General features: G+C 37.5%; 1 protein-coding gene across 1 annotated transcript in view; it reads right to left on the bottom strand.

Annotated features, from left to right (window-relative positions):
- LOC110218798 (uncharacterized) overlaps positions 1-13,640 on the bottom strand; it is a 99,151-nt gene that overhangs the window by 9,141 nt on the left and 76,370 nt on the right. The window lies entirely within an intron of this gene.

Below are 13,640 nucleotides of genomic sequence, written 5' to 3'. Positions count from 1 at the left end.
TCTGCAGCTCCCTCCACTTCTGCAGTGATGGTGATAAAGCAGCAGAAATGGGGTCAAGATTTGTCAAGAAACACTCAGTTTTCAGAACTGATACATAGGGATAGGGACTGAACCTGTGATTTCATTGATATAATGAATTTCTGCACAAGGAAACTCCCTCTACCCTTGCAGGTTGGCACCTTTGCTGCAACTGATGGTGTTAGAGAGTTGGTTGGGAAATGATGGGGTATGTGATTTGCTCAGGGTCACACACCCAGTAACAGTCAGAGGTGAGATACAAAACCAAGTCTTCCTGCCTCTCATGCCAGCTCTGCTGTTACAGAGCAAATGCTTAATTAATGATTAATCAATTAACTAATTGATGTATAAGAAGTAATTTAATTGTTGATATAATGTTGAGATCCTTATTCTATGACCAATGCTACTGGAGGAATGGAATCATATTAATATTGACATTTTCATTACGAATGAAACCAGAAGACAAAATGAAATTAGTTAAATTGAAGAGGAAAACAAAGGAGATGGTGAGGTTTTTATCATGTAAATAAGGGTCATCTATTTTAGTACATGTGATAAGTATTTATAAAAAGGCAGCTATGATGATAGCTACAGCTTGTGCAGCAACATTTATGGCAGACAATGAAGAGATAGAAATATTCTATAAAGCCCTCAGTAAGACCTTCTGAATTACATCAGCATATATTTTATGACTTAGTGACTTCAGTGAAAACATAGATATAGGGGAGGGCAGTGAAAAATATGACTCAGAAATAAGAAAAGAAAAAATTAATAGCCTTTAGCTAATAGCTTTTCAGAAGCCTCATGCCTATCTATCATGAATGCTATCTTCAAGAAGACATGGAGATCAACCTCTGAAAACCCAGAAAATATCACCCCAGAAAAAAAAAACCTGGAACAGCTGAACTAGAAGAAAGATGGGGAACAGCAGTGCAGCAGCCCAGCAAACAGGTCTCCCAGTGCCTCAGCAAAAATAAGTGAAGCAGCACTACAAAGGGCCCCAGGTGGATAAGCACCCTGCAGCATTCATCTGAAAGGAACTGAAGAAAGCAACCTAGAGTCTTCCTAAAGTCCCAGCCTTGCTGATTCCAACCCAACACCAGGTAAGCTGTCAGAACCCTACAGCCTCCAACTGTCAACCAGGAAGATCCTGAAGCCCAGGTGGTAGAGCAGGCAAACACCAACACCTGACCTGGACCTCTGAGCCTCAGTGAGGGGGGAACTGGTGGAAACCAGCTCAGAAAACCACCAGGTGCCTCAGCACTCTACTGCAAAGGAATCTCCCAGTTCATTAGCAGAAACGAGGGAGGCAGCATTGCAAGGGGCCCCAGGCAGATAAACACCCTGCAGCACCCATCTAAAAGGAGCTGAAGAAAGCTAAAGGAAAGGAAAAGCAGGCAACCTAGAATTGCCTGAAAGTTCCAGCCTTGCTGATTCCAGCCCAACATGAGGTAAGCTGCCAAAACCTACAGCCTCCAACTGCCAACATAAGAGGCCCCAGCACACAAAGCCAGTGACCAAGACCTAGGCTCCCAACACAAGAAGCTTGGGTCAGTGCCCTCTGTTCCCCAGCAGGAGAGCTCAATCTCTTTAAAGGCCAGGGAATAAAGAAACCATGAGTAAAAAGAAATGTACCATAGATTCATATTATGAGAAGAGTGAAGATCAAGACAGAAATTCTGAAGAGGACAACATTGTCAACAAACCCACATCTGCAACATCAAAAGGGAATATGAACTGGTCTGAAGCCCAAAAAGCCTTCTTAGAAGAGCTCAAGAAGGATTTTAAAAGTCTAATGAGAGAGGTAGAAGAGTCCTTAAAAAATACAATTGGCCAATTGGAAAAAAAGTACACTGAAGAAAACAAGTCCCTAAAAAACACAATTGGCAAATTGGAAAAACAAATCCCTTAAAAATACAATTGGCCAATTAGAGAAGGAAGTACAAAAACTAACAGAAGAAAACAATCTGTTAAAAACTAGAATTGGACAAATGGAAACTAATGACTCTGTGAGAGCAAGAATCAAACAGAAACAAAAAATGAAAAAATAGATGAAAATAAAATACCTCATCGGTAAAACAACTGACCTGGAAAATCGATCCAGGAGAGACAATTTAAAAATCATTGGACTACCTGAAAATCATGATGAAAAAAAGAGCCTGGACAGTATCTTTCAGGAAATCATAAAGGAAAACTGCCCTGAAGTCCTAGAACCAGAAGGTAAAATAACCATAGAAAGAATACACTGCTCACCACCTGAAAGAGATCCCAAATTGACAATGCCAAGGAATATAATAGCAAAATTCCAAAATTACCAGATGAAAGAGAAGGTGCTGCAAGCAGCCAGAAAGAAACAATTTAAATATCATGGAACCACAGTCAGGATTACACAGGACCTTGAAGCTTCTACATTAAAAGACCACAGGGCGTAGAACATGATATTCTGTAAGGCAAAGGAGCTGGGATTGCAGCCAAGGATCAACTACCCTGCAAAAATGAGCATGATTTTTCAAGGGAGGAGGTGGATATTCAATGAAATAGGGGACTTCCAAACCTTCCTGATAAAAAGGCCAGAGCTCAACAAAAAATTTGATCTTCGAGTACAAGACTCAAGAAAGACATAAAAAGGTAAATGGAACAGAAAGATACAATATGTTGTTAATAAGGGCAGACTGTTTACATCCCTACAAGGGAAGATGACACTTGCAACTCTTGAGAACTGTATTGTTATTACACCACGTCAAAGGATATATACATGAAGGGGGTGGATATTAGTTGACTTTGATGTAATGATAAAGCAAAAAAATCTAATCAAGTGGGTGGATTAGTCTGATCTTAGAAAATGTGCTGAGAAAGGAGGAGGCAGACAAGGGTAAATTACATTACAGGAAAAGACAGAAAATCCTATTACAGCAGAGGGAAAGAAGGGAAGGGGGTGAGCATTGTTTGAACCTTACTCTCATCAGATTTGCCTCAAGAAGGGAATAACATAATCAGTTAGGTATAGAAATCTAACTTGCCTTATAGGCAGTAGGAGGGAAAAGGGGAAAGAAAAGGGAGGGGGATAGAAGGGAGGGAAGAAGCAGTAAGGGCAAAGGGGAAGAAAAGGAAAAGGGATAATAGGAGGAAAGAGAGACTGAAGGAGGCGGTGGTCAAAAGCAAAACACTAGTTGGGGGGGAAGGAGAAAGGAGAAAGAAAAGCATAAATGGGGAGGGAAAGGATGGAGAAAAAGACACAGATAGTAATCATAACTGTGAATGTGAATTTTTTTCCTCTTCTGTTGAGTTTTGTTTTCTCTTTCTGATGGTTCCTCCTATTGGTTTTAACTTTTACTTATAACTTCATTAATGTGAAAATATGTTTAATAGGAATGTAAATGTATAGCCTTATATCAGATTGTGCGCCATCTTGGGGAGGGTGGTGGGGAGGAAGGGGGAGAAAAATTTTAAACTCAAAAGCATATGGAAGTGATTGTTAATAAATCAAAATAAATTAATAAAAAAATTTTTTAAGACATGGAGAGCACCAAATATCGCCAAAAAAGGAAATTAATTTTAACAAGAAGGAAACAATCCTCTAACAATGCAGGAATCATTCCAGAATCATCTCTATGTGCAACTCAGACCATTTACTTGTTAGAACAAAGATAAAAATCAATACTGAATTAAAAGAATAAAAATGGGAAGATGATATGACATGCAATTCAAACAACTCTCCAACATGACCTATTTAAAGAAACCATTGATATTGGAAGAGTGGGAAATAGATAAAAGAGAAGATGTCAACATGCATTACCCTGTTTCCTCAGAAGTTTAACCAATGCAGATCATTCACAATAAATAAATTGAAAGAGCCTAAAAAACACTTCAGCCAGAAAATACTTCATTTCCCTGCTAGGGGCAGAGATGTTTTCCTTGGAAGTGAAGGGTAACATCAGTTTAGAATATAAACTGATGTGAAGTTATTATGAGGTAAGATGGACAGTTATGTTTCTTAAAACTGCAAAAACCAGCTTCCCTTTGTTTTTATATGCTTATTGTAGGATAAGGTCTGGTTCACCCTCAGTGCTACCGACCACAGTTGCTGTCTTGCGATCTTCCTAGTTCAGGAAGTTATATATAATGTGTTATATTGGACAGCTAGGTGGTAAAGTGGATAGAGCCCTGGATTTGGAGTCATGAAGACCCAAGTTCAAATTTAGCCTCAAATACTTAGTAGTGCAACCCTGAACAAGTCACCACCTTGCCTGCCTCCATTTCCTCATCTATACAATGTGAATAATAATAGTTTCTACCTCCTAGGGAGGTTGGAAGATGAAGTGAGATAATATTTATAAAGAGCTTTGCAAACCTTGAAGTGCTATACAAATGCTAGCTAATAACAATAATAGTTGTTGGTGGTGGTGATGATGAATATGATGATGATGATATGTATGCCTTCTTCATTTTAGGCTTATCTTCTCCCCTTCTCCTCCTCAGGAGAAGAGAGTAACCTCTTCTCTCCACATGCCTTTTTTTTTTTGCAGGGGTGGGGAGGGGAAAGGGAGAGAGATAGCACTATTGCCTACAAAGATAATCATCCTCCCTCTCAATGCTGATATATCATTTGGTATACAGTTGATATACTACTGCTCCAACTTCAACACAGAAAGGTTTAATTTCACTCTCCTCACTGCTACACTTCCCTTGTCCACTCTGCTTTATGTTTTGTCTTACTCTATTAGAATTGTAAGTTCACTGAGAGTAGAGACCACTCTGTTTTCTTGTATTTGTGTCTCCTGTACTCAGCACAGCACCCATCACATGATAAGTACTTAATAAATACTCTAGTCATTGATCTGTCTAAACTGATGACAACAACAAGCTCTTGGTCAGCTGTTTCCTCCTGTGTCTGCTGCTCTGCATACCTCAAGACCTTCATGACACACCTGTATTCTAGAACCTCCTCTTCCCCTTAAGGTTTTCATTTCTATCCCTCTTCCATAGGGATGTATTAAAGGCCACTCCAATAAATCTTTTTCCTCTTGTATTTTCAGAGCCCTGTGAGTAGAGAAATGCTGCCCATTTCTGACCCTTCCTTTCCTCTTCTCTTCTCTTGTTTATTCTCATGGCTTCCAAACTCACAGCACAGATAAGTATCATATTTGCCAATAACTTTTCCCCTCTCTGGCAAAGCTTGTCCTAGCTTTCTCACCACTATCCTCATGGAAAGGAGGAAGCTGGATAGCTCTACCTTGACCTACAAGTTCTGGTATCTCTTCCCCTAGGTTTGTACATCAAGTACAAACTGAATTCATACATCAAGTGAAATGGTCAATTCTTTGTGGGAAACGGAGGCTGAGAACTTATTCCTGCTGATCCCAGCTTGAAAAAAGTACATTGACTCAAAGTGAAGTCAAAGCAGTGGTTATGTTGCCTCTGCTCCTACCCCATAGCACTAAAATATGGAGCTAAAATCTATACCTCGAAAAAAACCCATTAATTCCTCAACAGCTAGATCCCTATCAAATCATACAAGGTACCTAGCTTCCAATCCTGTCATTCTACATTTATGTCAAACCTTCCCATGTCAACTCCTTCTTGACCAGAATGCTAATAAGATCCCTCATAAACTCCTTGGTCACTTTTCACTATACTGAAAAACTTGAATCTTTTTTTCAGAACAATTTTTGTCTAACCATTCTTCCCCTCCTATTTCCTATTTATGAAAGTCACTTTTTATACCAAAGCTTAAGTCTTTACATTCATCTCTTTTGGGTTTCATCTTATTAGATTCCATCCAATTCTCTAGCTTATAAGGTCCCCTCTCTGTCATTCAAGGTGCTAGCCATCTCTTCCAACTTTGTGTCATCTGAAAAATCACACGAGTATGTCATCGATGCCTTTCTTAAAGACATGGGCAAATATGTTAAACAGCACTGAGCCAAGAGCAGAGAGCTGAGGTATTTTACTGGAAGCCTCTTGCTCTGTTGACATTAAACCATTAATAATTACTTTTTGAACCCTGACATCCAACAACTAGTTCTGAATATAATTTTATCATTGTCCTATCCTTATCTATCTTCTCCATAAGAATAATGTGAAATAATGTATCAAAGGCTTTTCTAAAATCTAAGTAAACTACATCCACAATATTTCCCTTATCCACTAATTGAGTAATCCTATCAAAAAGTGAAATGAGGTTAATATTGCATAACCTGTTATTGATGAAGCCAAGCTTGTTCATGGAATCACTTCCTAGGAATTTGTCAACTCTCTCTTTAATGATATGATGCAGAATTTCCCCAGGAACAAAAATTCACTGGTCTATAGTTTACAGTCTTTGTTTTCTTCCCCTTTTTAAAAATCAGAAAAATATTTCCCTTAATCTTGTGGTACCCTTTCCCATTTTCTATGACCTTTTGAATTATCTTTGATGGTGTCTTGAAAATCACATCCGCCTATTCTTTCAGTATCTGAGGATACAATTTATCTGAGACAGATACTTTGACCTCATCAGGGCTAGCTGGGTACTCTCTACCTTTTAGAGTTATTTTTGTTCTTTCATTTCCAATGCAAAAGGCATTCTCTTTGGCAGAGAAAACAAAAGTTAAATAACAATCAACTAACTCTGCCTTCTCTCTGTTTCCAGTTATTGTGATTCCATCCATCCCAAACAAAAGTCCTATCTCTTCTTTGATTCTCCTTTTTCTCTTAATATTAACATTTTTTATTGTTGTTCTTAACATCCCTTCATTCTGGTTTTTTTTTTCATTCTTGAGACTGTTCTTATAGGACTGTACCATGTTGTTATATTCATCCTTTGTGCCTGGAGTTTCTTTCCACACTGTATATTTCTTTAAAAAACAAGTTGATATATATTCATAACCATTTCTCCAGACAAATCCCATTTTTTTTCTCTCTGTTTCTTTAAATTTTCATTCTTGAATATCTCCCATCCGTTCTGGGCTGACACTCTATGGGATCTTGCCTATCTTTTCTCTGAACCCTTTGAAATCTGTATTGCCAAAATCTAGGGTACATGTCAGACTATGCTAGATTTCCTCTCTTCTGTCACAAATTCTAGTCCTCACTTCCCCCTAGGGTTCCCAATCATTCCCACCATAACAACCAGATCATCTTTGATAGCACAAATCATGTCCAGAATAAAGTTATCCCTTTTTTTATTCCTCTGTCTTTTGTGAAATTATCACTAAGGCAAGTAAAAAATCATCAGTTGCTGTGCTTTGGGCAGAAAGAGAACTCCCAAAGAATTGAATCATTGAAGTTCCCCATCACTACAACATGCTAGGCTTATGATCTCTCTTTCCCTAGCACCTCATTTATTTCCTCTGTCTAGTCGGTCTGTTGTATACTCTGATGACAAAATTATTTCTGCTTCTCCTTTATCAGCCTTCACCCAAATATCTTCATACCTCTCAACTCTGGTTCCTGAATTTCCTTCACTCCACCCCCCTTGACCTATCCAGTTTCTTTTGAATAAGGTGTACCCATACAGAACTATGATCTGGTCAAGACTTTCATATCAAGTCCTAGTGACACCTTTGAGGTCAAATTTGCTTCAGTATTAGGACATTTCATACTTCTTGTTTGTTGCCTAACAAAAATAAATTTTAACCTGATTAGGTCTTCTGTCAAGGATGGTGAATAGACCTTAATTGCCAGTTTATACAATTGAAGAAGGTTTATATCTGTACTCATTTCTCCGTAAAAGGAATGAGAGGGAGGAAGAGTTAGAAGAGTCTGTCAAATGACAAATTCTACTCTCTCCCATCTCTGAGCCTGTGCTTTGGCTGTCCCCCAAGCCTGGTATGAATTCCCTCCTCACATTTGCCTCTTAAAATCCCCTAGTTTCCTTCTGAGCTCTGCTCAAGTGCCACCTTCTATGTGAAACCTTTCTTTTGTACTTGCAGTTGCTAGTAAACCTCCTTCCTATCCCATTAGCTTTTTGTTTTGTACATACTTTTAGATGGGCATGCTGTCCCTCCCAATAGAATGTAAATTCTTTGGTGGCAGGGACTTTTCCTGTTTTGTCTTTGTATCCCCAGTTCACAGCATAACATCTGGAATAAAGCAGGTGCTCAAAAACTACTTGATTGATTGATCTAGAATGTATAGGAAGAAGAATGGACTTGCAGCCTAGAGATCTGGGTTCTAATCCCAGTAGTTCCTCTTAACCAGAAATGGAACTTTGAGCAAGTCACTAAATCTCAATTTCCTCACGTATCAAAAGAGTCAGTTTAACTAGATCAGAGGTCCTTAACCCTTTTTTGTGTGTGTCATAGACCCTTTTGGCTGGCTTATGAAGCCTGTGGACCCATTCTTACAATAATAACTTTAAAAATGTACAAAAGAAAATACAGAGGATTACAAAGGAAGCCAATTATATTAAAATTTGTCTTTCAATTAAAAAAGTTCATGGACCTCAAGTTATGGACTCTTGAGTTTTAGATGATTTCTTAGGTTCTTTCCTGATCTAATATTCAGAGACATATTCAAGAAAAACATCCATGCAGTAAAGTCATGCGGAAATTCCCTCTGTGCAATATTCAAGATAGCTGACCTTCATTCATTTTTCAATTTCACTTCAGTCCTGGACAACACTCACTTCTGCAGCCCAATTCAACACACATTTATTGAGTGACCACCATATCCAAGGCACAGTAGTAGGAAATGGGGATACAAAGATGAAATAGTTTCTGTCCTTCAAGAAGATTACATTTTACTTATATTTGCGATTGAAGAAACAAATTCAAAGGTAGGGTGTCTTTTCCTCCAGCACACCAATGGATGGACAGTCAGACCCAGGTGCAGGCAATAAGGAGATACATAGTCTATAGAGAATTTAAAAACAATAATAAAACCTACTTTTTATTATCAATCTACTTTTAATTATCACCACACACTGGCAAGTCTAAAGGAAGTCAGTGATAAAATACTCCTCCCCCAAAATAAATATCTTTTGTTGACCTCAGTTCTGAATGACACAGACTCAAACCATGCATATTTGTTTCAAGAGAATCTTCAGAACAGCTCAGAATTGTTCAAGCCGGTTTTAAGGATACAGTTTGTGCTTCCAACCCCTGTGGTACAACATATTCCTGTATTTAAATAGTTGATTCAAAACAAACAATGATAGCATAGTGATTGTAAAGACAAAAACAAAACTTATATGACTTCAGTTGTCATTCTGTATGACTGCTTGGGAGTTTTTATGCATGTTTAAAATTTAAACAGCAAACCAGAGTGTGACCTGGGACATGTAATATTTTTTTTTGGTAAATGGAAATTTTATTTCAAATATGAGATATTTTACTGAATTTGAACAATATCTTTAAAGTAGACATTTATTCTTTTTTATAGTTGTTTTAAAAATGAATCAAGAAAATGAAATGTGACATCAGTGGTAGAATGGTACTAGTACCTAAATTGTACCTTTTATAGACATTTTGGTTTTATTAAAATTCACCTGTGAAGAGGGTTTTTTTTTTATTAATCTCTACCCAGTATACTTATGTTGAAGACTTTTCCTAACTAGCTGTATATCTGTTGCTTTGTGGGAAAGAAACTTTTTGAAATTAAAATTAATAAAACATGTTCTTCAGTCAAGTGTAAGCAAACATAGATTGATGAATCTAGCTATACTGTCTATTGAATATGAATGTGTGAAGATGATCAATTCTGATGAACTCATTGACAAGCTTACAGAAGTTAAGGCTCAAAAATGGAAAGTGTAATGTTATTACTCATTACTGCAACAAATCAATATGTGGGTATAAGATTTTCCCCCTTTTAAAAAATAACAATGTTATTAAAAATTATTAATCATTGCCTTTTTCCCTTTTTGTACAATATTTTTTTTATTGGCATGGCTATATATATTAAGTTCTTGGTATCTGTTAGGTATGCAACTTATCTTTTCTAAGATCAAAGAACATGCCAATCAGTGGGTTGTGAGCTCCACTCAAATCTAGTTTAAATTTGGCCTCAGCCACTTAGTTGTGTGACCCTGGAAATCTGTTTACTTCTGTTTCTTCAACTGCAAAATGTGGATAATAAAAGCACCTATTTGCCAAGGTTGTAGTGAAGATCAAATGAGATAATATTTGTAACACACAGCATAGTGCCAGGCACATAGTTGCTCAGTTATTTTTCAATCATGTCCAACTCTTCATGACCCCATTTGGGGTTTTCTTGGCAAAGATACTGGAGTGGTTTGCCATTTCCTTCTCCAGCTCATTTTACAAATGAGGAAACTGAGGCAAACAGATTAAGTGACTTACCGAGGGTAACACAGCTAGTAAGTGGCTGAGGCTAGATTTTAACCCAGGAAGATGACTTCCTGACTCCAAGCCTGGCACTCTATCCACTACATCACTTAGCTGGCTTTGGCACATAGTAGGTGCTACATAAATATGTATTCTTTTCCTTCTCTTCTCTTATTCCCCCTCTTCATCTAAGAGGTATTTAACGCCTATTAGCAAGATACATGGGGGCTGCAAAGACCTGTGACCAAATCTTTGCCTTTTAGGAGTTAATGATATTTTGGAGGAAATGAGATGTACATAAATAACTGCAACAGAATCTAACATGTTATAGGTGCCATATTTTATTGTTTTGATATTGTAAAGACATTACAATGTTGAGTTGAGATGATATCAGAAGGTTTCATGGAGAAGGAATATGATATCGTAGGATTTAGAGCTGAAAGGGACTTAGGGGGATCTTCTGGTCCAATCCTTCATATCACAGATGAGGAGCAAGTTTTCAGAAAGAATGACATTAGCAAAGGAAAGGGGACCAAAAAAAAATAAACAATTTTTTGTTTTGTTTTAATAAGTTAATTTTGGTGGGATGGATCAAGTTAAAAAAAAAAGTAGGAGCTAGATTGTTAATACTAAGGCATAGGATTTCAGGTGTGGTCCAGTGAAGGTCAGTAGGGGAAGGAGATAAGCCAGGTAGGAACTTTAAATCCCTTTTAATCTCATGATTGAATAACTCTGTGGTCTCTGCTGGGTTTTCAGACTTTTCAAAGTGCTATCTACTACATAAATTCATTATTTCTTTCTTGTCTTGCAAATTTATGTTGTTCCTTTTTTTTAATATCCAAAAAAAAAATCATAAAAATGTCATCCAATTGAATAGGAGCTTTCACCAGCTCAAAGAACAGCTAACAATTTAAATTCCTCCAGCTTCCTCAGCCAGTGCTATTTCCTTCTTTTTTTGTTTTCTTTATACATTGAGTTCACATTCAGATTAGCCACCTTTCTAGATGGCAAGCTTTCATTTCTCTCCCTTCCAATTTCCGATATGATTCCACCCCCACCCCACCCCTTTCATTTCAGCATTTTAATGTTCCTTCAGACATAAGAAGCTTTGGTTCACTAAAAAAGGGAAAGGAACCCTAACCGTTTTTGGTGGCACAGTCTAGTTTCTTTTGTCTGCTTCCAGGAAATGTACATGCTTTTTCCATTTCAATTTGGCCCGTGTTACTTATTAAATTCATAGTGGCATAACTTCATAAGAAATTCAATAATCATGATGAAAGGCATTGTCCTTCTATATATAGGACTTCTTGCTATTTGACAACAGAAAGAAAGAAGAGCTACACAATTTTTGTCTCGCTAGTATTTTCTTTGTCAAGGAGAATGACCTTTGCACTGGACAGGACAGAACAAAAAGGCTAACAGAGAGTTATATCCCTAGTATCACAGATCCAGAGCTAAAAGAGAGCTTAGAAGTCATCTAGCCTAACTCTGTATTTTACATTACCTACATATCCAAATATGTCTTCCCTCACACCAACCACAAACTACCTCTCCTTGAGAACTAAGCCTTTTAAAAAACAAAAACAAACAATAAATAAAAAACAAAAGCAGAGGAGGGAATATCAGAAAAATTAACTGATACACTGAAGAAATCTGACATTATGTGCTATATTCCAAGTCCATAGCAACCCCTCATTCCTGCAAAGAAGTCAGGAGTCAGGGGAGGCGTCTTCTCATAGCTCTTCTTTGATGCCAAAGATACTTGGTTTTGACTGTTTTGTTGTTCTTTCCATTTACGTTATTGCAGTCATTTTCTATATTGTTCTCCTGGTTCTGTTCACTTTACATACATTCACATAAGTGTTCCATTGGTTTACTGTCATCACATTCATCATCTCTTATAGAATTGTAATATTCTTTTACATTTTTATTCCACAACTTTTTTTAAAATCCCTCCATCATCCAATTAGAACCTACTTTGTTTCCAGCTCTTTGTGACCAGAGAAAATGCTGAATTTGGATGTATATTCTTTTATCATTGACTTTGGTAGGGTATATGTCTAAACAATTTAATTTCTGGATCAAAACATATTGGTATTTTAGTCCCTTTCTTAGCATGGTTCCAAATTGCTTTCCAGAATCATTGGACCAATTCACAGCCCTACCAATGGTACCTGAATGTGCCTCCCAAGAAACAAAGATGAAACCACCATTCTAAGTGAAGTGCCATGTCTCCATTCCTCTCTTGCCTCCACTCCTGACTATTCTGACTTTCCCCACCATGCCTCAGTAAGAATACCTGCTTCCAACCAAACCCCTGAATAATACTCACTCCCACTTTTTCAGTTTCCTTTTATGTTTCATTCCTTCTTTAGAATATAAATTCCTTGAATAGAAGGGCTACCGAATTTTATTTTTGGTTTGGTTTTTGTTTTTTTTGCCTGGTGAAAAAAAAGTGCCTGGCACTTAATGAAGATTTGATGACTTGACTGCTCCAATACTGACTATTTCCATCTTTTGTCATATTTGCCAAAATTGCTGCCCATCTTCTTGTTTTACAGATGATGAAACTGAGGCCTGAAGAGAGAAAGTGATTTGACCTAGGACAAATAGGTACTGTAAGAGGCAACATTTGAACCCAGGTTTTTCTACTATATCATGAAGTCTCCATATAGTAAGGGAGTACACCTAGCTGCCCTTGGTGAATTTAAATCATTGTACCCAGATGAACTATATCCTCAAGTACCAATATTTGACTGCTGAGGCAGTCTAAATTAAAGACCATAACAAATAGGAGAGGTACTACAGTTCTATATATATACAGTTCTACATATATACAGTTCTGGAGAAGAAAAGATAATTGTCTTGTTCTTCAATAAAGGACAAAGAACAAAGTCTGTAAACCATAGACCAGTGAGTTGGACTTCATTTCCCTTGAAAATGCTAGTCTGAACCTTTCTGAGATAGTGACCATCTGGAAAAGGAAGGGATGATTACAAAGAGCCAATATGACTTCATTAGGAACAAATCATAACAAACCTTTCCTTCCTTCTTTTTTCTTCCTTTTTTTCTTTCTTCCTTCCTTGCTTCCTTTCTTTTCAACTAGGTAACTAAACTGGGTCAGCTAGGTGGCACAGTGGATAGAGTGTTCAGCCTGGAGTCAGGAAGACTCATCTTCCTGAGTTCAAATCTGGCCTCAGACACTTACTAGCTGTGCAACCCTGGACAAGTTACTTACCCCTGTTTGTCTGTTTCCTCATATGCAAAATGAGGTGCAGAAGGAAATGGCAAACCACTCTAGTATCTTTGCCAAGAAAACCCTAAATAGGGTCACAGAGTTCAACATGGCTGAAA

Source organism: Phascolarctos cinereus, unplaced genomic scaffold (assembly GCF_003287225.1).
Source record: "Phascolarctos cinereus isolate Bilbo 61053 unplaced genomic scaffold, phaCin_HiC Scaffold_4;HRSCAF=312, whole genome shotgun sequence".
Lineage (NCBI taxonomy): Eukaryota > Metazoa > Chordata > Mammalia > Diprotodontia > Phascolarctidae > Phascolarctos > Phascolarctos cinereus.
This window is presented reverse-complemented; position numbering and strand designations above follow the sequence as displayed.